At 40.0% G+C, this 23,295-nt stretch overlaps 1 pseudogene; it reads left to right on the top strand.

The window, feature by feature from the left end:
• Window positions 1-783: 783 nt before the first annotated feature.
• Window positions 784-18,577, top strand: LOC136676016 (CD48 antigen-like; annotated as a pseudogene).
• The last annotated feature ends 4,718 nt before the right edge of the window (window positions 18,578-23,295 follow it).

Here is a 23,295-nt window from a genome sequence, read left to right as displayed (position 1 = left end):
GTGCATTTCAAATCTGTGAATGTTTGACAGTGTCATTGTGGTCTTAATGCAAACACAGCGTCAGGAGAGCAGCAGTAGTATTAGCATGAAGCTAGCCTGGTTAGCCAGGGTTTAGAGTCCCCTGAAGTGGAGGAGAACTGAGAGGTGTCCAGCAATGAAACTTTAGTCAATGTCCCCCATGACACTGTGCTGAGGACCTGCGGTGGACAGTGGCTGCAGCTTGTTTCAGTAACTAACACTTCCTTTATAAACTATAACACAGTTCAATATTATAATTAGGTTCATGATTTTCATCGCTGTAGAGACATGTGACATGTTACATAACTTTCCCCTGAGAAGCTCTGTCACCCCCAACAGGGCTTTAGAGGCATTATGAGCTGGAAGACAGTGTGTCTTTAGGGAGGTAAGTGATGTCATCATATCACTTTTATTGGTTCTGTGGCAGATCTGACATCACATAAGCCAAACCTAGTCTCACCCACTAAAGTTCCACCAGAAAAAACAGCATTCAAAAAATAATTTAAAAAAAGAGAAAAGTCTGCATCATTCTCTCTGTTCCTCAAGAGCACATTCTTCATAAAATACAAATCCAAAATGTCTGGGCCCTGTCTTTGTTTTGTTTTAATTACATTGTATTTATCTTTTTCTTTATGAATTAGATAGAAATAATGAAAGCCTCTTGGGGTGTTTTCACACTTATTTTAATGAACCAAACGGACAGAGGGAGGGTTATTCAGAGCTTCCTTCTTACTTCTAAAAGCGAAGCTTCTCATAAACTGTAACATGGCGCTGATGCTCCAGCTGATCTTCACTCTGTTCACTCTGAGCTCCAGCACAGGTAAGAACTGAACATCTCTGAAATGAATCTCTGAAGTGTTTAGTGTCTGAGTAATGTATCATTTCTGAGGAGGGTCAGTTTTACAGACGGTGCTGACGTTGTTCACACTTCATGACACTGCTGTGTAGAGGTTGGGCTTAAACTAAATGATATTTTAAACTCAATAACAAATTAAACACATTAAATTACAGTTAACACACAGTCAGATGGAGTAGTGTGTGAAGATGTTTACTTCATGAATAAGTGAAAATAAATAAAGACTTCCTCCACACAGAACACACTTCTGCACATTAATGTTCATATGATTTGATTTGATTTATTATATTTCTATACATTTAATTTTATTTGAAGCACGTTCTAATAAAATGTGGACAGTACAAATATTTAGAAAAATGTTTTATTTTATTCTTTTTCTTTATTTTTAATGTCAAACACAAACAGAACCCGAGCACTGAACCTGATAAACAGGGCCATATTTACTTCTATTCTTTTCAAATGAGAACATCAGCAAATATTTCACTGAAACAAAGGTGTACAGCTGTAACCTAAAGAAGAGAGCGCTGACCTGACTGAAGTAAACCTAGGTTTAAACCTAAGCCTAATAATTAAATAATGATTGCTGTAATGTTTAAAGCCAGAATTTTCCACAGTTGTTTCTCACTTCACCTGCTGAGTGTCAGTCTGAACAAACAGCTGTAGACTAAATAAAGAGACACTGTTTACTAGTTGAAGACCTTTAACAGGACTAACATGTATTTAATATGCAATTACATTCACTAATGAATCATTATTATTGGTACTAAACATCTAAGATACATTTTTAAATGAAAGTAATTTTACTGCTGTATTAACTTAGAGTAACTGAGTTATTATTAATTAAAGGTATTTTCTTTCTCTACAGAGTCCAGTGATGTGTTTGTGTCGGTTGGTGACTCAGTTCAGCTGCACACACAGGAGTCTCTACCACAGTTTAAAACATTTCTCTGGAAGTTTAATAAAACTGATAATGTTCTACGGTACTATAAATTACAAGGAATTCACATTATTGAACCCTCTGCCAGTTATAAAGACAGAGTGGAGTTGAATAATGAAACCTACAGCCTGACACTGAAGAACTTACAGAAGACTGATAGTGGACTCTATGAAGCGATAGCAGGAGGTGACAAAGACACAGTAGTTGCAGCGTATACGCTCTCAGTGTTGGGTGTTACAGAATATCAGTGAACACTGTTGTTGTTAAAGCACTGCACTTTCAGCACATACTGGGCCTGTGGAGACTGAAGATCTTATACAAAAAGAGGAAATATTGTACAAATGAACTAATTCAGATTCAAAGATCATAAATTAGGGATTATCAGAGGTGATCAAAAAGTGTTGTAAATCCATAGCGAATCAGCATTATTAAAAGACTAATGTATCAGAACTTTATTTATACATCTCCTGAACCAACACAACTCAAATAACTGTATACAAAGTATATTATGAAATATGTTTTTAAATATTTTTAAATATATAAAGTAAATAGTGTGTCTGATGTTTTATTCATTAATAAATGACTTACAAAGCTTAAGAGTTTAGAAAGAAATTAAACTCAGCCAGAGCGGCCTGTCCAACAGTGGCCAGTTAAAAACGAGTAACAGCTGCTGAGGAATGGTCACATTTCAGTCTTTAACTAAAATTCAAACATTATTATTAATTCATAAAGAAATCACAGAACTGGAGACTTCATAAAGATAATGCAATGCTGCTGCTCATGTGTAAATACTGTACAGCTGTCTGTGAGAATCTCTGGTACTGGTAGTGGAACATGTTTATTATCACATATGTTTGAACCGTTAGAACTGTTTCTTTTTTTTATTATTATTATGGTGGAAATGCAAATACAGGAACTGGGAGAAGTGTAATGTAATGAAATTGCACAAAGACTTAAAAGGAACTGACTTTATTTAATGTTTGTTTTATGAATGAAGAACTATTGTACATTTTACAGTAAATACCTGGCAACAGAGATCCCAGCCCTTTATTGTTTTTTTTTTTTTTTTACAGGAGCACGACTAATTTAAATTTACAGAATAGAGCAATTGCATAATACAATAATTTATTGTAAATGTTTGTATTTACAGTAAATACATTCAGTGCATTTTTCCAGGAACTGTTGTAAATCAGTGTGCAGAATACTGCAGTAATTGTGTACAGACCAGGAACTGTCAAGAATAAAATTACTGTAAAAATACATTAACCATTGATGTACACAAAAGTCTAAATCTACATTTAGAATTTCAGTCATTAATACACTGCTTTAAAACAAAACATAATGCAAAATATGGATAAATCACAGGTACACCTCTGTCTCAGGCCTTGTCTGTCATTGTGTCAGTCATCTCACGTGCATCCGCCTTTACATTCAACAGCGTTATAGTAGGATTGCTAGAAAAACTTAGAAAAAACCCAAATCTTAATAATACATAAGAACAATAAATTATATTGCATGACTTTTACCAGATCACACACATAGTGACGTTAATACACCATGAAAAAGTTCATAAAATGAATCCGGACTGCTAAAATTTTGTATTTCAAATTTCATCATTCAAAGGGATGATTTAACCACAAACACAATTCTCCAAATAACCTACACAGTCGTTACTGATCATTCAAGACACTGTTAGAGTCAGTGTTGCACTGAACATAACTCTTCAAATAAAATTTTAATAAAAGTTCATCAGTTTCTTTAAAAGTGAGGATTCCAGTGAATGCATAGTTTAGAAATATTTGGCTGCTGTCAACTCTGGAGATCTAAAAAAACATCTAAAGCATGAAGCATCTATAAAGAAATCCATCATTAGTAACACAGCATGTGGAAAATAGTTGCAGTAAAAACACACACCACTGTCACATCTTGACACTTTCTGGTTGTTTTTCCTTTTTCTATGTGGCTCTCTCTCCGTTGTTTTCCTATCTCTGCACATGGCTTTGTTTATGTTTCACTCTAGCTCCGCCTTTGTTCCGCCTCCTCATCGTTTCCCTTGTTATCCGTTTCAGCTGTTTCTTGTTAGGTTCATGTATTTAAGCCCTCTTCCCTCACTTCCTAGTATCGGTCATTTTGTTCATCTCTTTGTTTGTTTCATGGTTTCATTGTGTTTGTTTCACGCTCACGTTTCTTCGTAGCGTTTCTCGTTTGTGTTTTGTAATGTGTGATCTCTAGCTTGCCCTGTTTCCTGCTCGTTAATGTTATTTCGTGATTCTCGTCTAGTTCGTTTGTTTTGTTATTTCTTTATTAAAATTCCGTGTTATAGCGAGTGTGTCCGCCTCCCTGAATCTACTCATCACACCTCCCTGACAGAATGACCGATCCAAAAATGGACACAGCTAGCACGGACTACCCCTTTAGGAGAGGTGTAATTCGCCGGACTCCGTTCCGCAAAGATCCCGTGGAGGAGGCGTTGAGAGCGGCTTCAGAGTGGAGTCAACGGCTGCAACTCATCTCCGGTGCGGTTCATTTTCCCCGAACAGAAGACTCGATTCATGAATCGAGTGATTCCTCCAGCGGGAATCGACGGAGCCGGAGGTGAAAACAGGCTGAAAACCCAGCTCCAGATAATTACCCCCTCAGATCCGGGGAGATTTTTGGGGGGGCGTTATAGACAAGGGCTGTTAGCCTCAGATCACAGGACATGGGAAATGAGGCTAACAGGGGCGCATCTCCGGAGGACCTAAGTTTAAAGTCCCTCGAGAGTGCGCCCAAACCCGTTAAATCCAAAACGCGTGCTCGGCGAGCAGCACGAGCACCTGCATTGCTGGGCGTGTCAACTCCGGTTCCTGTAAGAGCGGCACTTCCGGTAGCGCCTCTCTCCGTGCCCGCGGCACCTTCGGCCGCACCTGTCTTCATGCCCGCGGCACCTCCGGCCGCACCTGTTTCCCTGAGCGCGGTGCCTACGGCCGCGCCTGTCTCCATGAGAGCAATGCCTACGGCCGCGCCTGTCTCCATGAGCGCGGTGCCTCCGGCCGCGCCTCTCTCCATGGACGACGTCGCAGATTCTTCTGCCTCCGTGGACGTCGTCGATAGGACACCAGTTCCTAAACACCGCTCTGCGCTCACTCCTGACCTCCAGGAGAAGCTTACAGGCCTCATGGCACGCCTGGAGCTCTCCTTGAAGGCGGCGTCCGCTTCTCCTGTCTTTGAAGGAGCGACGCCCGCCTCTTCTGTTTCCGTGGACGACGGCGCAGATTCCTCTGCCTTCGTGGACGTCGTCGCACGTTCTCCAGCCTCCGTGGATGACGTCGTCGCAGTTCCGTCTGCCTCCGTGGATGACGTCGTCGCAGTTCCGTCTGCCTCCGTGGATGACGTCGTCGCAGTTCCGTCTGCTTCCGTGGACGTCGTCGCAGTTCAGCCTGCCTCCTTGGACGTCGTCGCAGGGTCTCCAGTCTCCGTGAGTACGGCTCCCTCAGCTGCTCCTATCTCCGAGACTGTGGCTACGGCCGTTTCTACCCCTGTGACTGTGGCTACGGCCGTTTCTACCCCTGTGACTGTGGCTCCGGCCGTTTCTACCCCTGTGACTGTGGCTCCGGCCGCTTCTAAGCCAGTGACTGCGGCTCCCTTGGCCGCTTCTGCCCCTGAGACTGTGGCTCCGGCCGTTTCGAAGCCAGTGACTGTGGCTCCGGCCGTTTCGAAGCCAGTGACTGTGGCTCCGGCCACTTCTGAACCTGTGACTGTGGCTCCGGCCTCAAGGACTTCGAGGCCAATCCCCAGAACTGTACCCAGGCTGGCACCTTGGACAGTCCCTCAGACTTTTGCCAGTCCTGGGCACCCTGCAGTTGTTTTTGTTCCTGTATCTGTCCCTGTTCTGGTTCCTGTCTCTGTCCTTGTCCCTGTGCCCGTGTCAGTCTTGGTCTCCGTTCTAGTCCCTGTCATTGTATTCGTCTCTATCCCTGTTAATGTCATGGTCCCTGTTCCCTTACCTCAAGTCCAGTTTCCAGTTAAACCCTTTGTCCAGTCTCATGTCAAATTCCCTGTTAGTCCTCTTCAGTCCTCTGTCCAGTCACGTGTAGCTGCTCCTGTTTTGTCTCAGTCCCCGTTCAGTGTTCAGCCCAAGGTCCAGTCACGTGTGTTTTCTCCTGCCTATTCTCCGTCTCTTCTCTCTAGTTCTGTCAAGTGTCCGTTTAAGTCTAGTCCCTTGTTCCCATCTCCATTTCCTATCTTGTCTTGAATCTTTTGGTTTCCTGTTTTTGGTTCTTCTGGCCCCCTCCTGCGCCAGCTCCTGGAGAGTCTCGTTTTTCACGCTCCGGGAGTTGCGTGTCTTGGGGGGGGCGTCTGTCACATCTTGACACTTTCTGGTTGTTTTTCCTTTTTCTATGTGGCTCTCTCTCCGTTGTTTTCCTATCTCTGCACATGGCTTTGTTTATGTTTCACTCTAGCTCCGCCTTTGTTCCGCCTCCTCATCGTTTCCCTTGTTATCCGTTTCAGCTGTTTCTTGTTAGGTTCATGTATTTAAGCCCTCTTCCCTCACTTCCTGGTATCGGTCATTTTGTTCATCTCTTTGTTTGTTTCATGGTTTCATTGTGTTTGTTTCACGCTCACGTTTCTTCGTAGCGTTTCTCGTTTGTGTTTTGTAATGTGTGATCTCTAGCTTGCCCTGTTTCCTGCTCGTTAATGTTATTTCGTGATTCTCGTCTAGTTCGTTTGTTTTGTTATTTCTTTATTAAAATTCCGTGTTATAGCGAGTGTGTCCGCCTCCCTGAATCTACTCATCACACCTCCCTGACAACCACTGAGAAGATACAGTAAGTGAAAGATCAAATAGAATCAAGGGCAGGACATTTCCTAAATGTATTTGTCTCCAAGTATTTAGACTAAATGTGTGAGAGAAGTGATGAAGGTGGGGGATGAAATTCACTGTTAGACATGTGAAGTAACCCAGGAAAAATGTGAATATGACACACTTTCAGTGCCTATATAACTCAACCATCAAAAGTGCCACCAACTGAGACAGTGTCCTAATTATAAGCAACAGGCTAATATCGCATGTCAAGAAATGTACATACAACAAATATCAAAGCTGCTCTTTAATAAAAACTGTAAACCAACTTCTGACCTAAAGGAAAACAGCTTGAGATTTCACAATAATGCTCTGCTTCCTCAGAAACAGCAACAGCACTATTCCACTTTGTCTTAGTAACTGACTCAGAGGAAGCAGAGCGTTATTGTAAAACGTTCTGTAGCGACTTGAGAGACAGCAGACAGAACTCAAATGTGCAGGAAAGTACTTCTTCAGGACATTATTACATTCTGGAGCTCCATTAGGGGCAGTTACATTATCCTCCACTCACGTAAACAATATACTGGCATTTCTGCAACACTTCCAGCAAATTATGAAACAGATTAGTTTAAAGTAACAAAAAAGTTGTAATTATATTGAACATCTATCCAAAATACATGTCTGGCAGTCAGGCAATCACGGGGGTCTAGGCAGAGCTTTAAAGCGAGGTATTTGAAAATATCCACCCAATGCCCAATCACATTCACCCCCATCTTTTGGATTTGGATTACGTTTCTTTTTCCTCGAAGGTAGTGCTGCCTCCAGTAGTGATTTTGCACTTGTGTGATGTGGATCATGAGGATATGCCACAGAGTAAGAATTTACATATATTCAATAGTGTTTAATTGTTCTAAAAATAGCTCTATGCTGCCTGCTCTGCTCGGCCAATGATGTTTTTAAACCTGAGAATGTTTGACAATGGCATTGCTGTGGTAATGTTTGCAAAATTTGGTGAGTAAAAAGTACAGATAAAAATACACTGATGATGTATACATTGTACTTCATTACTTTTTCATTACTAATCTTTGGCATGAAGCAAGGCTGGTTAGATGGGGTTTGGACTCCCCTGAAATGGAGGAGAACTGAGGTGTGTCCAGCAATGAAATTTTAGCCAATGTGCCCCATGACAGTGTGCTGAGGACCTGTGGTGGACAGCGGCTGCAGCTTGTTTCGGTAACTAACACTTCCTTTATAAACTATAACACACTCTGGGTTCATCATTTTATTTACAGAACAACCTTCCCCTGAGAAGCTCTTTCAATCTCAGTAGGGCTTTAGAGGTCTTATGGGATGGAAGGTGGTGGGATGTGGTGGAGAGTAATGAAGTAAATGTAATGTGTTACTGTATTTATGTAGTTTTTTTTTGTGTGTCTGTAATTTACTGAAGTATTTTTATTTTTTATTTTATCTTAACTATATTTCAAAGTCAAACGTCATACATTTTACTCCACTACATTATGAGATGTACTTTATTACAAAATGCCTTGATTTCTACATAATGGACAAAGATTGCCTTCAGTGTTTTATGCTTTATCCCTCGATTAATTACAAAAATTATAATAGGACACTGGAGCCATACAAATCATGCTACTTTTCATTTTGATACTTAAGTACAAGTGCTTTCTGGGTGGCGCCTTATTGGGAAGATTTCCCTTATTTGCACAGGGTGGGACTATAAGCCGTCCCGAGAGAGAAAAGCAAGGCCTTGAGAACAGCAAAACAGAGCACAGTGTGTCTTCTTTCTCTGCTCAGGACGCCTTAACTTCACTACACCTTTACATTGAGATGAGTGGTTTAATGCTATATAAATGTATAACATTTCAGATAGTGCACATTTACATACATTTGAAGGAACATACGTTTGTACTTTTACTCAAGAGGAAATCTAGGACAAGGACTTAATTTACTGGAGTACTATTTTAACTTGAGCAACAGTGATTTAACCCAAGTACATGGTTTGTTTACTTTGTCCACCCCTGATTGCAGCACACCCCTGAGATTCCCTGAAAATTAAAGCATATTCTATCTAAAATACTGACTCCATCATTAGAGTGTGATGGCATACTTTGTGACAAAGACACCTAACTCAACTTAAACTGAGTTTACTGCAGTTTGTAACCTTACTAAAACCTTTTATAGGAATTTTTAAGACTTCTCTGTGCCACGGTCGTGATAGGAATTATTTATTGTTGGTGTGTGTGTGTCTACCTCAGATCCAGTGGAGGCTCCAGTTCTTAGTTCATTCCCAAAGCAGTCAAGCAGTGACCCTTGTAACATCACAGTCTCCTGCAGAAGTGATGACCTCTCCATTAACTTCATGTGTTATAACAAATCCTGCCCAGATAAGAAAGAGGCACAAAGTGGAAACACTGTCCTCTCAGTGTTTATCAACGAAAGTTCCATCATCTGTAACCATAGCAACCCAGCCAGCTGGAAGAAAGCTGTTTTGGAGATGAGACGATTCTGTGGTGAAAAAGGTGTAAACTCATGCTGAAGTATATTCTGTTATAAAAATCCATTTTTCATTTCTATGTAAGATTACTTACTGTTGTTTTATAGCATTAGGCTCCGACAATAATCAGAAAATAGGTAAAGGAACAAACTGGCTTAGGTTTGCCTTGATTTCAGTGGTTTAATCATTCTTACAGTCATTGTTGTCTTCATCACCATCAAGAAACAATCAGCAGGTTTTTTCATTTCCATTGTAAACCATTTTGTTTACACACCGTTCAAATTTGCCAAATGTAACGATGGAAGTGAAAAAAGAAACACAGCTTTGGGCTCATAGACTTTAACTAAATATTTTGCTAATGACAAGATTCATGTTTCAAAACCATTAAAAAAAGAAAAATCTTAATCCATCTCAGGGTCATAGTGACAACACGGTTCAGCTCCTCTTGGGGGATCCCCAGGCGTTCCCAGGCCTGCCAGGAGATATAATTCCTCTAGTGTTTCCTGGGTCTACCCTGGGGGCCTTCTTCCAGTTGGACGTGACTAGTATACCTCCAGTGGGAGGCATCGTTATTATTTGCCCAAACCACCTCAACTGGCTCCTCTCAACACGAAGGAGCAGTGACTCTACTTTGAGCTCCTCCCGAATCACTGAGCTCCTCACACGATCAAGGAGAGTTCACCCAGCAACCCGTCAGAGAAAACTCATTTCGTCCACTTGTATCCGCAAGCTTGTTCTTTCTGTCATTGCCCAGAGCTCATGACCATAGGTGAGAGTGGGGACGTAGACAGATGGTAAACTGAGAGCTTTGCTTTATGGCTCAGCTCTCTTCACCACAACTGCATTACTCCAGACGCTGCACCTAACCAATGGTCAACCTCACAATCCCTCTTCCCATCACTCGTGAACAAGATCCTGAGATACTTGAACTCCTTCACTTAGGGTAGGTTCTCACCCCCGACCTGAAAGGAGCATGCAACCAGTTTCTGGGAGATAACCATGGCAACCACTGCTTCACACTCGGCTGCAATGTCTGTCGGGTTTAAAGGTTCCTCAAAGTGCTCCTTCCAACGCTCAACGAAACACCCCTCTCTTTACCTGAGTGTCCAAAACATATGGCCTCAGGTCAGAAGACACGACCACAAAGTCAATCATTGCCCTTTGGCCCAGGGTGCTCTGGTACCAAGTACACTTATGATCCACCTTGTGTTTGAACATGGTGTTTGTTACGGACAAACCATGACTAGCACAGAAGTCAAATAACAATACATCTCTCAGGTTCAGATCAGGAGGCCGTCCCTCCCAATCACTCCTCTCCAAGTTTCCCAGTCATTGCCAACATGAGAATTGAAGTAAAGTGAGCCCAACTATATGTAGCTGGTATCTCTCAACCTCACGCACCAGCTCTGGCTCTTTCCCCCTCAGTGAGGTTACGTTCCACGTGCCAAGAACCAGGTTCCGCTGCCAAGTTCCACGATGCCAGAGGCCCCTTCACCCCACTCTGTGCTCGATGAGCATTGCACCGCACCCCTACTCTGGATCTTGTTGGTGGTGAACCCACATGATCCTCCCACACTGACTTTTTGGACTCACCATCGGACGCTACACCCAGGCCTGGCTCCAGGGGTAGGTCCAGGTAACGGTGCACTTTTTCCTTTTAGGCTGTTCATAGGGGTGCTTCTTGGATCATGTTTGTCTGCATCTTCACTCCAAAACTTTTCGCCATGGGAGACCCTACTGGAACGACAAGGACATGCAGATAATAGAAAATAGAGGAATAAATAAGTATTTAAATTAATAGTAAGTGAAGTAAAAATATATATTTAAACTTGGGTGTAGACAGGCGGGTGACTTACTTTGTGTGTGTTGTGTATTTCAGACTTCAGAGCGTCTCCCTCTGCTGGTGTATCTGTGTGTTTACTGAAGATTGTGCTGTTTTCCACTGCTCTGATCCTCATGGTGTCTGCAGTCATCACTGTCCACATCAGAGGAAGACTCAGGAAATAATCTTAAATGCATACTGTTACACAGTTAATTACAGCTGTTACAGCTTAAAACAACTTTATTTTTGGACCAACTGAAATCTGAACGTTTGGACATGGTGGTAGTCCATAAGAGGACAGTATGTTCCAATATTAAACCTATCCAAGTGTTTCCTGTCTTTTGTTTTGAACTGAATACAGGTCAGAAATGATTTGAAAACACTGCTGTGTGTTGTTTTTTTTTTTTTTTTTTCATTTTTCTTGCTGTTACAGTTTCTTAGCTGTACTTCAGTGTCATTTTCTTGTTTTCTTAGATCCTTGTGTTAGAAAAGCCTTGTCACAAAATCTTAAACTGAGAGTTTACTGTAACATTTTCTCATCTGAATGTATGCAGCTTGCAATTGTTGTTGCCACTATAACCTTGTGTGTATAAGTTTGTTGTTGTTGTGTGTGTGTATATATAAGTTTGTGTGTGTAACATCTGTAAATATTTAATTAAGTGACTGTTGACTGCACAACGCTTTGTTTGAAATTTTAAAATAAATGTACTTAAATCTAATTTACTGTTGTTTAAAGCCACAGTACAACAGCGGTGGTGATGCAGGAAGTCCACAAACCACAGAGAAACACCAACTAAACATTCACATGCTGAAAGTCTTTTCAGTGCTGTGCTCCAGTGGTCAACTCTCTTCACACTGTGTTGTACTAATTGTGTTCAGTGCAGTTTTGGGCCTTTGGTAAAAATGGTAGACAGAAAAACTACCTGTGACAGTGACGCACGGCACAGACAGCGCAGTACTACATTAGAACTGGTTTTGGCCTAAAACACATTTGAACCAGGTCTCATCAAAAATACAAACATCAAAGAATTATCATCCCTTCAACACAAGGCAAGTTTATTCATAGAGCACTTTTCATACACAATGTCAAGTGCTTTACCGAACAGTACAGAAACATTATACAGAGTCCCTAAGGTGACATGGTGGGTTTATTTAGGAAGTCATGGCCACTATATAGTATTTTGAGGCCATGAAATAATATATTGAGGACACTAAATAGTACTTTGCGGCTACGAATGTTTATGAGATTTTATATAAACATTATACATACATAAATATAATACATTATATTGTTGAATGTTTAAAAGCACACACACACACCCCTCACTTCAAATGATGATCACCTCAGAATTCACTGCTGGAAAAAGCCATTTTTTGTTCAGTGACCGAGAGCCGGTCGTGTTTCTGTGAAGGAGAGAGAGAGAGAGAGATATAGATGGGTGTGAGACTTGAGGAAGTACTGTAAATGTGAATTACATTCAGCAGCAGGTAGGGGGAGCTCAGGAGACAAAGTCAATTCTTACATTGTATTCCTTTAAGTGTTTAGAATGTATGATGTCAGAGGCAGGTGGCCAAACAGACGGTGCTTATTGTCAGTATGTGACACTGGAGTGTAGAGATTGTGCTAAATCTAAATGTGTTAAACTAAATAATAAATTAAAGACATGTTTAATTACAGTTAACACACAGTCAGATGGAGTAGTTGTTCATGATGTTTCGTTGATGACTAAGTGAAAAAAGTGAACACTTCCTCTCCACAGAACACACCTCTGCACATTAATATACACACTATTTTATGGTTTTATTTATTTGTATTTGAAGCAAGTTCTAATTAAATGGGGACTGTACAAATATTTAGACATGTTTTATTTATTTTTCTATTTCTAATGCAACCAATAAAAAGAACCTGAGCACTGAAAGTGATACGGCTAAATTAAAGTTTTTTCTTTTCACTTAGAACATGACTAAACTCGATGCAGTAAACCTATGTAGAAACCTAAGACTAAACATGTTTTAAATATTTTTTAAAGCCAAAATTTTCCACAGTTGAGTTTCCTCTGTTTCAATCTGAACAAACAGCTGTAGACTAAACACAGATTTACTGTTAAAGACTTTAAACAGGACTAACATGTAAACAATATGGAATTACATTAACTAATTAATCATTATTATTGATAGACATCTAAAATATATTTTCACTAAATTCATTTAAATGCTGTATTATCTTACGGCAACTGAATTATTAATTTTTGTTGTATCTTCTTCCTTTACAGAGTGCAGTGATGTGTTTGTGTCGGTTGGTGACTCAGTTCAGCTGCACACACACACAGGAGCCTCTACCACAGTTTACAACATTCTGGAAGAATGCACTTTCAGCTTACACTAGGCCTGTAGAGATTAAAGATCTTGTACAAAAAGAGGAATTACAGCAAATATTTGCCTCAATTTAGAAATTATAATTCAAAGAGCATAAAAATAATGATCATCATGAGTGAGAAACGTGTTATAAAATAGCATTTGCTAGCACATATCACACTCTCAATGGCTAAAACAGGGAGGCAAACTCAGTTCAGAGTAGTTTCAGAATGTTTGTAAAGCCAAAGTGTAATGGTAGCCCCCGGTGAGGCTGGAACTGGTGAGCTACCAGCGAAACTGAGGAGTGGACCCAAGTGACAAGCAGTAAGGGAGGGGAACCGAAGAGAAAATAAAATAAATAAAAAGGAATTAATGGCAGAAAACGTAAAATGGGTGGAAAAACAATACCCCGCACAAACCCACCTATTTTCGGGAAAGGTTTGAGCGGGAAGGGGAAAACAAAGGACGCCAGGTGAGACTAGCTACCTCGAGAAACACTGAGGTTTAGTGAGTAACTCCCAACTGAAAAACACTAAAAATAGTAGGAGAAGGAGAGCGAGACCACTCAACCTTCTAATAAAACAGAGAAAAGAAGGGGAGGACGACACCTCTAAGCCTTCTGAAGGAAAAAAACAGAGGAAAGATGAGCAGACAGATACCAAAATTACCAGCTAGACTCTCTCACACACGTAGTGCCAAAGAACCAGCAACTCAGTCTGCTTCTAGTGAGACTTTATAAACCTGTTACCAGGTGCGGGGTGTTATGGCTGATTAGCCGTCTGCCGCTGCCCTCTGGTGGCTGGGTGTCACCCTTACACAAAGTCCATGTTGGATCGAAAGGGTAGAAATGAAGGGGAGGCAGGGACAGACAGGCCATCTGGCATACTGGGCCGACATCACACCCAATCACACTATTAAACAAGAGTTTGTTTTCTAAACACCGCTATGTAATGAGTAGGCTAAAGCAACCCAAACCCTTGGTAAATTTGATAAAATTATAAAATGTCAATAAAATAATTTTGGCTAATGTTCTATGGCCAAGTTAGTTTATATTGTAAATGCAGGTGGAATAAGCTAATAATGTCCTTTCCAGCTGCTTATGAGACATTGTGTACACTTTATGTCTTCCATCATGAACTAAATAGTTTTAAATGTGAAAACACTTTTAAAAACCACCATTCACCAAAAATAACAGTAAGTCAGCGAGCAGAATTCTAATATAATTATTATAACTATTATTGTTTGTGAGGTGAGTAGTGGTCTAGGCCAAGGCTAAGCAACTTTTTGGCCCTGGAAAAATCTGTTTTTATGTAGGTGGTTAGGGACAATGTAGAAAAAATAAAAGAAAATCACACTTTTTAAAATGATATCATTTTGTCTATTGCGTATGTTATGCCAATGCAGCTATGTGCCTCTTTACTAGAGAAACTAATAATTCTAGATGCAGTAGTAAAGCCACCACTCAACAATATGGTTTCAAACAGTTGCACAGTTGTTTACACATTCAAAAGACCAAAAAGGTGTGCGTTATCAAATGTGGATGTCAGGATCGCGGAGGGCGGACTGACGGAGGCGGACGCACACACTAAAACACAGATACTTTATTAACAAAAGAATATAACAAAACAAAGAGACTTTAACAGAAAGGCAACACAAAGGGAGCTAAGCAGACTAAACTAAACTACAAAGAGCTAGACAGACTAAACCTAAACACAGAGAACTAAAGCAAACAGGACAGACAGACTAGAGACCGAAACAACATGACATGGGAAATGAAACAATGACAAAGGAAACAAACAGAAGGAAACAAATGACCAACAACCAGGAAGTGACACATGAGAACTTAAATACCTAACAAAGACAACGGACACCTGGAACAGATAACGAGGGGGACGGATTACAAATGAGACTGACAAGGAGGAGGAACAAAGGCGGGACATGGGCGGAGACATGAACAATAACAAACAGAGCCATGTGCTTAGTGAGCACATGGCGGGGAAAACAGACAACAGGACAAGGGCGTGACAGTGGAGGGCCGGTCTGGTCCAAAATGCCAGGGCTGATATTTTTGTCCCAGTCCGCCCCTGGGTGCAGGTGGGAGCAAGTTTGTCAGACAGAGAAATGATGTGAGTTTGCTGGGTTTACAGGGCTGAGGGGAGGAGTTTGACATGGTCCTACTCCCAAAATTGTGTAATTATATAACATTCATTCATTCAACATTCATCATTCATAGTCTGTAACTGCTTATCCAGTTCAGGTTCGTGGTGGGTCAGAATCCTACCCAGAATGTGGCATTATTAGTAAAGTACTAATCTATCAGTACTTCTGTAATATTTATTTATACATACACTGAACCAAGAAAACTCAAGCTTATGCATTTAGAAACAAACTACACTCGGCTTGAGTGGCTTGTCTAAGAGTGGCCAGTTATAAAAGAGTCACTGTTACCAACTGAGGAGGTATGGTCACTCGTGTCAGATCAGTGGCATTAAAATTTAAACATTACTATTAGTTAATGAAGAAATATCAGAGTACTGCAGATTTCAGAAACAATACTACAATAATACTGCTCATGTATAAATATTGGACATGCACAGCTATCTGTGAGAATCTGAATGAATCCTCACACGTCCAGAAGTGTTGTTCAGTACAGAGCAAAGCAGTGGAAAATGTTTAGTATCTGATTTTTCTTTTTTTATTTTATTTTTTATAAATTTTGAAATGCAAGTACAATAATGTAATAAAACTGCACAAGGATTTAAATAAACAGACTTAATTTAATGTTTGTTATTCAAACCAGAGATCAAAGGAAACCATGAACATGCACAAGTGCTTTTTATATATAATACAGATAAACCTCAAAAAACTACATTCAGAATTATGAATCCTTAGACTTTATTCGACTAATTTTACACTAAAACCTCATTTCAAAACTATCATGTAACATATCCAATATATTTGTAATCATTTTGGTTTGTGTGAGTTAATGTTTATTTTTATTATTATTATTATCGTTACACTTATATAGCGCCTTTCTAGACACCCAAGGACGCTTTACAATCTACACTGCTCAGAACGCTCAATTCACACACACTGGCGAGAAGCGGCAGCCAAACGAGCACAGCGTACTCTCGACCAGAAACGACCGTCCACCTGGAGGACTGCATCGGGCACTAGGGTTTAACCCAGGACAGAGCGCCAATCCATATCTGGGCTCACACATACAGACATTCATTCACACACCAGGACAGTTATTAGAGAAGCCAATTCACCTACCCTCCATGTTTTTGGACTGTGGGAGGAAACCGGAGCCCCCGGAGGAAACCCACGCAGACACGGGGAGAACATGGAAACTCCACCCAGATGGGACTTGAACCCAAGATCCCAGCGCTGGGAGGCGAACGTGCTAACCACCAAGCCACCGTGCCGCCACACGGGCATACATTAGAGGCATTACATTTCCCAGATGTTTGGTTTCTACCACCATTTAAATTTAATTAAGCAGAAGATTTCTAAAATGGATTGAAGTCTCCTTTAAAAGAAAAGATTGATCAATAAAAGTTAATATATTATCTACATGCACAATATGTTTTATTGCTTTAACATTACAAGTAAACACACTTTAAGCTTTTATTGTTTTCTCTTCTCATTTGGATCTTGGTGGTGTTGACGCACACTGACCAGTTCAGATCTGTATCTCTTAATGATCTGTGTGGTCAGTGCTGAGTGATTTAAGTTCCCTGACTGTCTGCATTACACTGATGAGCCTGTGTGTGTTTTACCCCAGACCCAGTGGAGGCTCCAGTCCTGATTTACCAGCTAAACAAGGAAACCTGTAACATCACTGTCTCCTGTAGAACTCATCACCTCTCCGTCAACTCCAGCTGTGATGAGGAAACCTGTGACGAGAGGAAAGAGACAGCAGTTGGACTGGTCTCTCTTTCACTGTTTGTCAGCAACAGCGTTATCATCTGTAACCATAGCAACCCAGTCAGCTGGAAGAGGGATGTTTTGGAGATGGAAAAACTTAAACAGGACTGTGCTAATGAAGGTGTTTATTGAGGTTTATTAATACATAAAATCTGACATGCAAAAAAAAATGTTTATGCATACATACATAGTTAATTGATGTTTTATAACAGTATCATAATCTGACACTTAGAATTACCCTCTCTATATATCATGTAGAGAGAATCTGATTTACTTATGTGTTAATATTTTACATTTATGTACTCTTCAATGTAATTATTTACATTTTATTATAAAATAAATCAGTTTCTTCATATATTTATATTGTTCTTTACTTCTGTGTTTCTGTGCTCACTTAATAATGAGGGGCGTTTTTTTCTTAGGTTCAGGTTCATAGATCAAGAGCATAGGGGAGTAGTTGTCTAGATCAGATCATCTGGCTCAGCTCACAAATATAGATTACCCTTTTAGCTCTCAAATGGCTCTCTATTTAACAGCATTGGCTTTATGAGGCCTATGTGCAGCCATTAGTGTACCATCATTTCTGTAGCAGTCAGGGATTGAGCAAGACTTGCACAGTCAATATAAAGAGTCTGATATTGATCAGCCAGTGGAAATTATGAGAAATTGTAATTAACAACCACCCAAAGAATAAAAAAAGGTCACAGATGTAAAGATTTTGGTGGCTTTGTTTATTACAGTGTGTGTGTTGTGTGTTTCAGACTCAGTGTCTCCCTCTGCTGGTGTATCTGTGTGTTTACTGAAGATTGTGTGGTTTTCCACTGCTCTGATCCTCATGGTGTCTGCAGTCATCACTGTCCACATCAGAGGAAGACTCAGGAAATCATCTTAAACTCATACAGTTACACAGTTAATAAGAGTTATATTATCTAATCTCTCAATATAAACTATATTACTCTTTGGACCAACTGAAAACTGAACCTTTTTTCCCTTACATCCATTCCTTCTGTAACCGCTTTTCCAGTTCAGGGCTGTGGTGAATCTGGAGCTGGACACAAGGCAGAACACCCCCTGGACTGGGCACCAGTCCATCACAGTGCATAATAAAACCTGTTCACAGATTAAAACTTTTAAAATGGTTCGTCTAGTTTTCTATTTTCGCCTGAATACAAGTCAGAAACGATTTGGAAAACACTGCTGCTACCTCTTATTTACATTCTTCTTACTGTTTCAGCGTCTTGGTTTTGTATTCACTGTGTGTCACTTTCTTGTTTTTTGTGTTTTCCTGATTGTTTAGTGGAGCCTTGTCACAAAATGTCAAAGTCAGATATTTTACTGTAACATAATATTGTCTTATTTTAATTCATGTACATTTCAATAATATGTTGCCAGTATAATTCATGTCATGTGTGTTAATGGTAGTTGTGTGTGTGTGTGTATGTGTGTGTGTGTGTGTGTGTGTGTGTGCATAATATTTAGCTACTTGCAAATTTAATGCACAACCCTTTGTTTGTACCAGCAATATAAATTAAAATTCAATTCTATACTTCTGTTATTTAAAGCCACATTCCAACAGCGATGTTGATGCAGGAAAACCACACACCACAGAGAAACAGCTAAACCTTCACACACTTACTCTATTTTCAGTGCTGCGCTCAAGTGTTTAACTCCTTTAACGCTGTATTATGCTAATTGTGTTCAGTGCAGATGCAGCTTTGGACAGTGTTGTTTTGGAATTGTTTTTTTTTTTGCTTAAAATCACATTTGTACCAAGATATTTTGGACCAGGTCTTATCAAAAGCATGCTGTTGTTGTTTTTGTTGTTGTTAGAACCACCTGTTAAATTGCAGGCTTGCAAATAAATACATCCATGAGCTTGGCCCAGCCAGCGACGCAGAGAAACAGACCCTTGTTTTTTGTCAGACTGGGACTGTGTATGAACACCAGAGCTCTTCCCCTTGTTGACCACCAAGAAACAAATGATGCTATCACTTTAAGACAAAGGCACACAGACCTCTTCTTTGAAGTACAAATATTTACATTATTTACAAGTTGTTTTTCATATATTTCTCTCAAATCCATGTGCCCAAATCTGTTTTTATTCTTCAATCAATATGTTTGACAGATTTGAATTGTATGCAAACAAATGTCCCAACCCCACTTCATGTAGCCAGTCAGGTGTGGACAAAGACTGGTATCGCTGTGTGCTCTTCAGAATATTTACTTCATTTCCATAAATGCGGTGAACAGAGCCAGTGGCAGAATGCAGCAAGAAACGTAGACATGTGCCCTCAGTCTGGTCCTAACCATGATATATATTCTCACACTGAACACCTCTACCTCTAGGGGGCAATAGTGGACTAAAAAGATCTTAAAAGTGAGAAGTTAATCTGTTAATTTAATTATTATACTTTAGGTACATCTCATGTCTATGACAGAGTTTTAGGGACAAGGCACTGACAAAAAAAAAGAAAAGATTCAGAAAATAAAGTCATAATTCTGAGAATAATCCTGGAATAATTCGCTGCACGTAGAATGGGGCAGACACAACTACAGTGTAACCGAGGAATGCAGCGTGTTGCTGAAGTCATACTAAGGTATAGATTTCAGGAATAAACACTCAGTCCTCTGCCACATCAGGACCAGATTGTGATTAGTATTTAAACCCTGAATCAGTGCAAGAACCTGTTTATTCAGAAGAGGGCATGTTTCACAGGGGCCACGAGGCTCCATCGTGTTACGGCTCAGACTCGTACAATAAACTAAAGCCTTATGCATCACAGTCAGGGGCTGCACTGACGGTCGTCGTGTCGTGTGAATGTGTTTAATAAATAATTCTGTTCACTTCACTGACTGCTTCTTTCACAACTCACTCATGGAGCACAGACTGTGAGTCTGTCTGTCTACATATTATAACAAACAATAACCCAAAACATCTCTAAATATTCTGACTTTATTCTCTGAATTATATTGACATTTTTTTTTCAGAATTATTCTGAGATTTTTCTGAGAATTCCACTTTGTAAACAAATCAGAAACAGGAGAAAAAATATTTAGTATGTTGTTGATATAACATACTACACAAAGAGAGTGGTATAACCATGTAGTTTCCTCATGTATATTCTGATCTGTCTCTTACTCTGTCTTTGTTTTTCTACAAGTTTCTAAAGAGCTACCAGTTATTAAAAAAACTTCCTCGTTTCTCACACAGTGTTGACTAAATTAGTGGTTAGGGTTCTAGCTTCCCTGAATAAAACTGTCATTTTGATGATTCCGCAGCACAAGGGGATCAGATGGTTCCTCGTCCATAAATAATTTGCTAAGAAAAGATGGTTTAAAGCACAGTCAAGTCACATGGAGTGTTTATTTATGCTTCATATTTTTACTCTGGTGAATTATCTAAATTCACTGGGGTCCAGAGCGAACACTGTGATGATGTGAACAGTATTATTAAAGCACACTGCACATTACAAATACTGAATAATGAAAAGTAACGGTGCCAAGGGACCCTCCATTCACCAATGAAACTGTCAGTGGTTCTTTAAATATTTATTTTTGCCTAAAAATATTAAAATATGAAGATCGATTTTAAAGTTGAAAAAACATACGTTTAAGACATTTTATTAATTTAAGCAGCGTATTGCTTTTAATGGAGTTAACTGTTCTTTCTGTTTTACATAATGGTGCTAAGCTAATGCTAATGCTTTAGGTGAAAATAACAACACCCTAAAGAGGGCCTGGTAGATGAGGGGAAGTACAGAACTATAAAAGAGAGGAAGTGAAAGCATGACACGAGTTCGCACGGAAAGATGGTGTGGGGGTAGCTGTACCTGCCACTCGGAGCTGCCTCCGGTCTGCATAGGTATACTTTTCGCACGGACACACTCCTTTCTGACTGTTTCACACACACCCACAGTTGGCTTCAGAGCTGGAGCGCTAGGGGACATATTGGGATGTGGTGACAGTACCTCTTACACATCACTAATAGAAACCATTGTGTATACTTACCTGTACTTACTGATACTCACCTGCAGATGGGTCATATGAGAGGGAAAAGAGTACTAGCTCCAGACGCTGAGTTTTACTTACCTGGTTGAGTCCATTCTTCATAGAGGGAAGGGAGAATTAGAACCTGGAAGAAAGAAAATGTATTAGAAAATACCACCCCCTAAGTTTTGCTTTTGTTTTTATATTGTGCCCGCCCATATTTACCCAGGATCACCTCAAGGTCATTTTCTGGCAAAGCCAAAGGTGTGGAGACATTGCAGTCTTTCACAATTAGAGTTCATCTGAATAATCTATTTCCAGAGACAGTGTGCTAATTAGTTTGCTGGCCTTATTAAAGCTAATCTGAGTTAGGGTCAGTGTTAGGGTTAGGAGGAGGGAGAAACAGAAGGACATAAAACAAACAGTTAATCAGACAGAGAGCAAGTTAAGCCAAGGGATATCCCCATTGTCCTTAATGAAGATTTTAAAATCTATAAAATTACCAATTTAATCTCCAGGGCTGATTGTACTTTCAAACAGTAAGCTTCAAACTGACTTGCTCCTGGGTGCTAAAGACACACTGTTAAACCCACATCCTTCCTTTATAAGATAAGTGTGAAGCCGGGCAGACTCTACACAACTTTTACAATCTCTAACCTGACTTTGAAAGCAGCATATTACACTTGCTGTATTTATTACATTTATTTTTTTAAGTATTTATTGAGTTTTTCATTTTGTCAAAAATTGCCGACACTCAACAATAACACTGAAGGAGCATCAACATTTCTTCTGGAATTAATTGTGTTTATAAACAGCGTATATTCCTTTGAAAGACTTTATACCAGATGCTGGACCAATCGTATGAGAATTTAAGAGCATTAATCCTTGAAAGTCATTTGTATTCTCCTCACTTTCTCACTGGCTACTACTTGAATCACTCCAGTTACACTGTTGATCATTACTCAGGAAATTGGTGATTTTTAACAACCTTTCACTGATTAGTAACAGTTTGAGATATAAACATATTAACTAATGAACAAGTTAGACCAGGCGTGTAATGTCAACAAAACACAAAGATATAAAGAGCAGGGGGTCACTAACTAGGACTGGGAACCATCTCTATAGGGAATGAATAAGGATGGGTGTTTTTTAGGACACTACATTGTTTTGGAGCCCCAGTGTGTGACTGATTCTGTCAATCTGCTCAAACGTATTCTATGTCCTGCATAGCACTTAATGTAGCTGTGTTAGAGCAGTGCTTTAGTTTGCTTTGGAAAAAATGTGGGTGTGCAGCCACCGAGTTCATTTCATTTTGTTCCACTAATAATTTAGCAATGTGTGTCATTTCAGGGGGCTTTTTGTATAAAAACTCTGATGTATTATTATCTTTCTAAAGTGTCAGTAGAACTATGTGTGCAACTTCCTCTGCACCAACTGAGAAAGCCTCCATGACATCAGCAAACTACATGTGTTCAAACAGAGCAAAAGAGATTACTGTTACTAAAGTAAACATAGGCTTCCAGTACACTCTCACTAGAATGGGACCACAGTACATGATGTACATTGGACTTTAAGTTTAATACAGCCACAAAAAAAGAGAGCTCAAGTTGTCTTAGGATTACACATATTTATTCTGTTCACCACCAGCACCGCCAAAATATACAGTGCAATTGTAAATTACATTATTGGCAACCGGTATAATTCCCAGACATAATTGCCCAGTGGAGGAGTTGGTGTGTTCTCCCTGTGTCTGCGTGGGTTTCCTCCGGGTGCTCCGGTTTCCTCCCACAGTCCAAAAACACACGTTGGTATGTGGCTTGGTGACTCAAAAGTGTCCGTAGGTGTGAGTGTGTGAGTTGCCCTGTGAAGGACTGGCGCCCCCTCCAGGGTGTATTCCCGCCTTGGCTAAAATATTCTGCTTGAACAGAGGAAGCCAAACCTTGTATATTACTGTTATTTAAATGTATATTTATATGTATTTAGTACAAGGTTTGACAATACTTCCGTCTTCAACATTCAGAAAGAGGAGGTCTTAATGTAAGTCACCATTTTCAGTTCCCCAGAATGTATTTCCTGGCTTTACTCACAAAGTAAA

This window comes from Hoplias malabaricus, chromosome X1, assembly GCF_029633855.1.
Source record: "Hoplias malabaricus isolate fHopMal1 chromosome X1, fHopMal1.hap1, whole genome shotgun sequence".
NCBI lineage: Eukaryota > Metazoa > Chordata > Actinopteri > Characiformes > Erythrinidae > Hoplias > Hoplias malabaricus.
The sequence above is the reverse complement of the archived record's forward strand: the minus strand, read 5'-3'. Positions and strand labels throughout refer to the sequence as shown.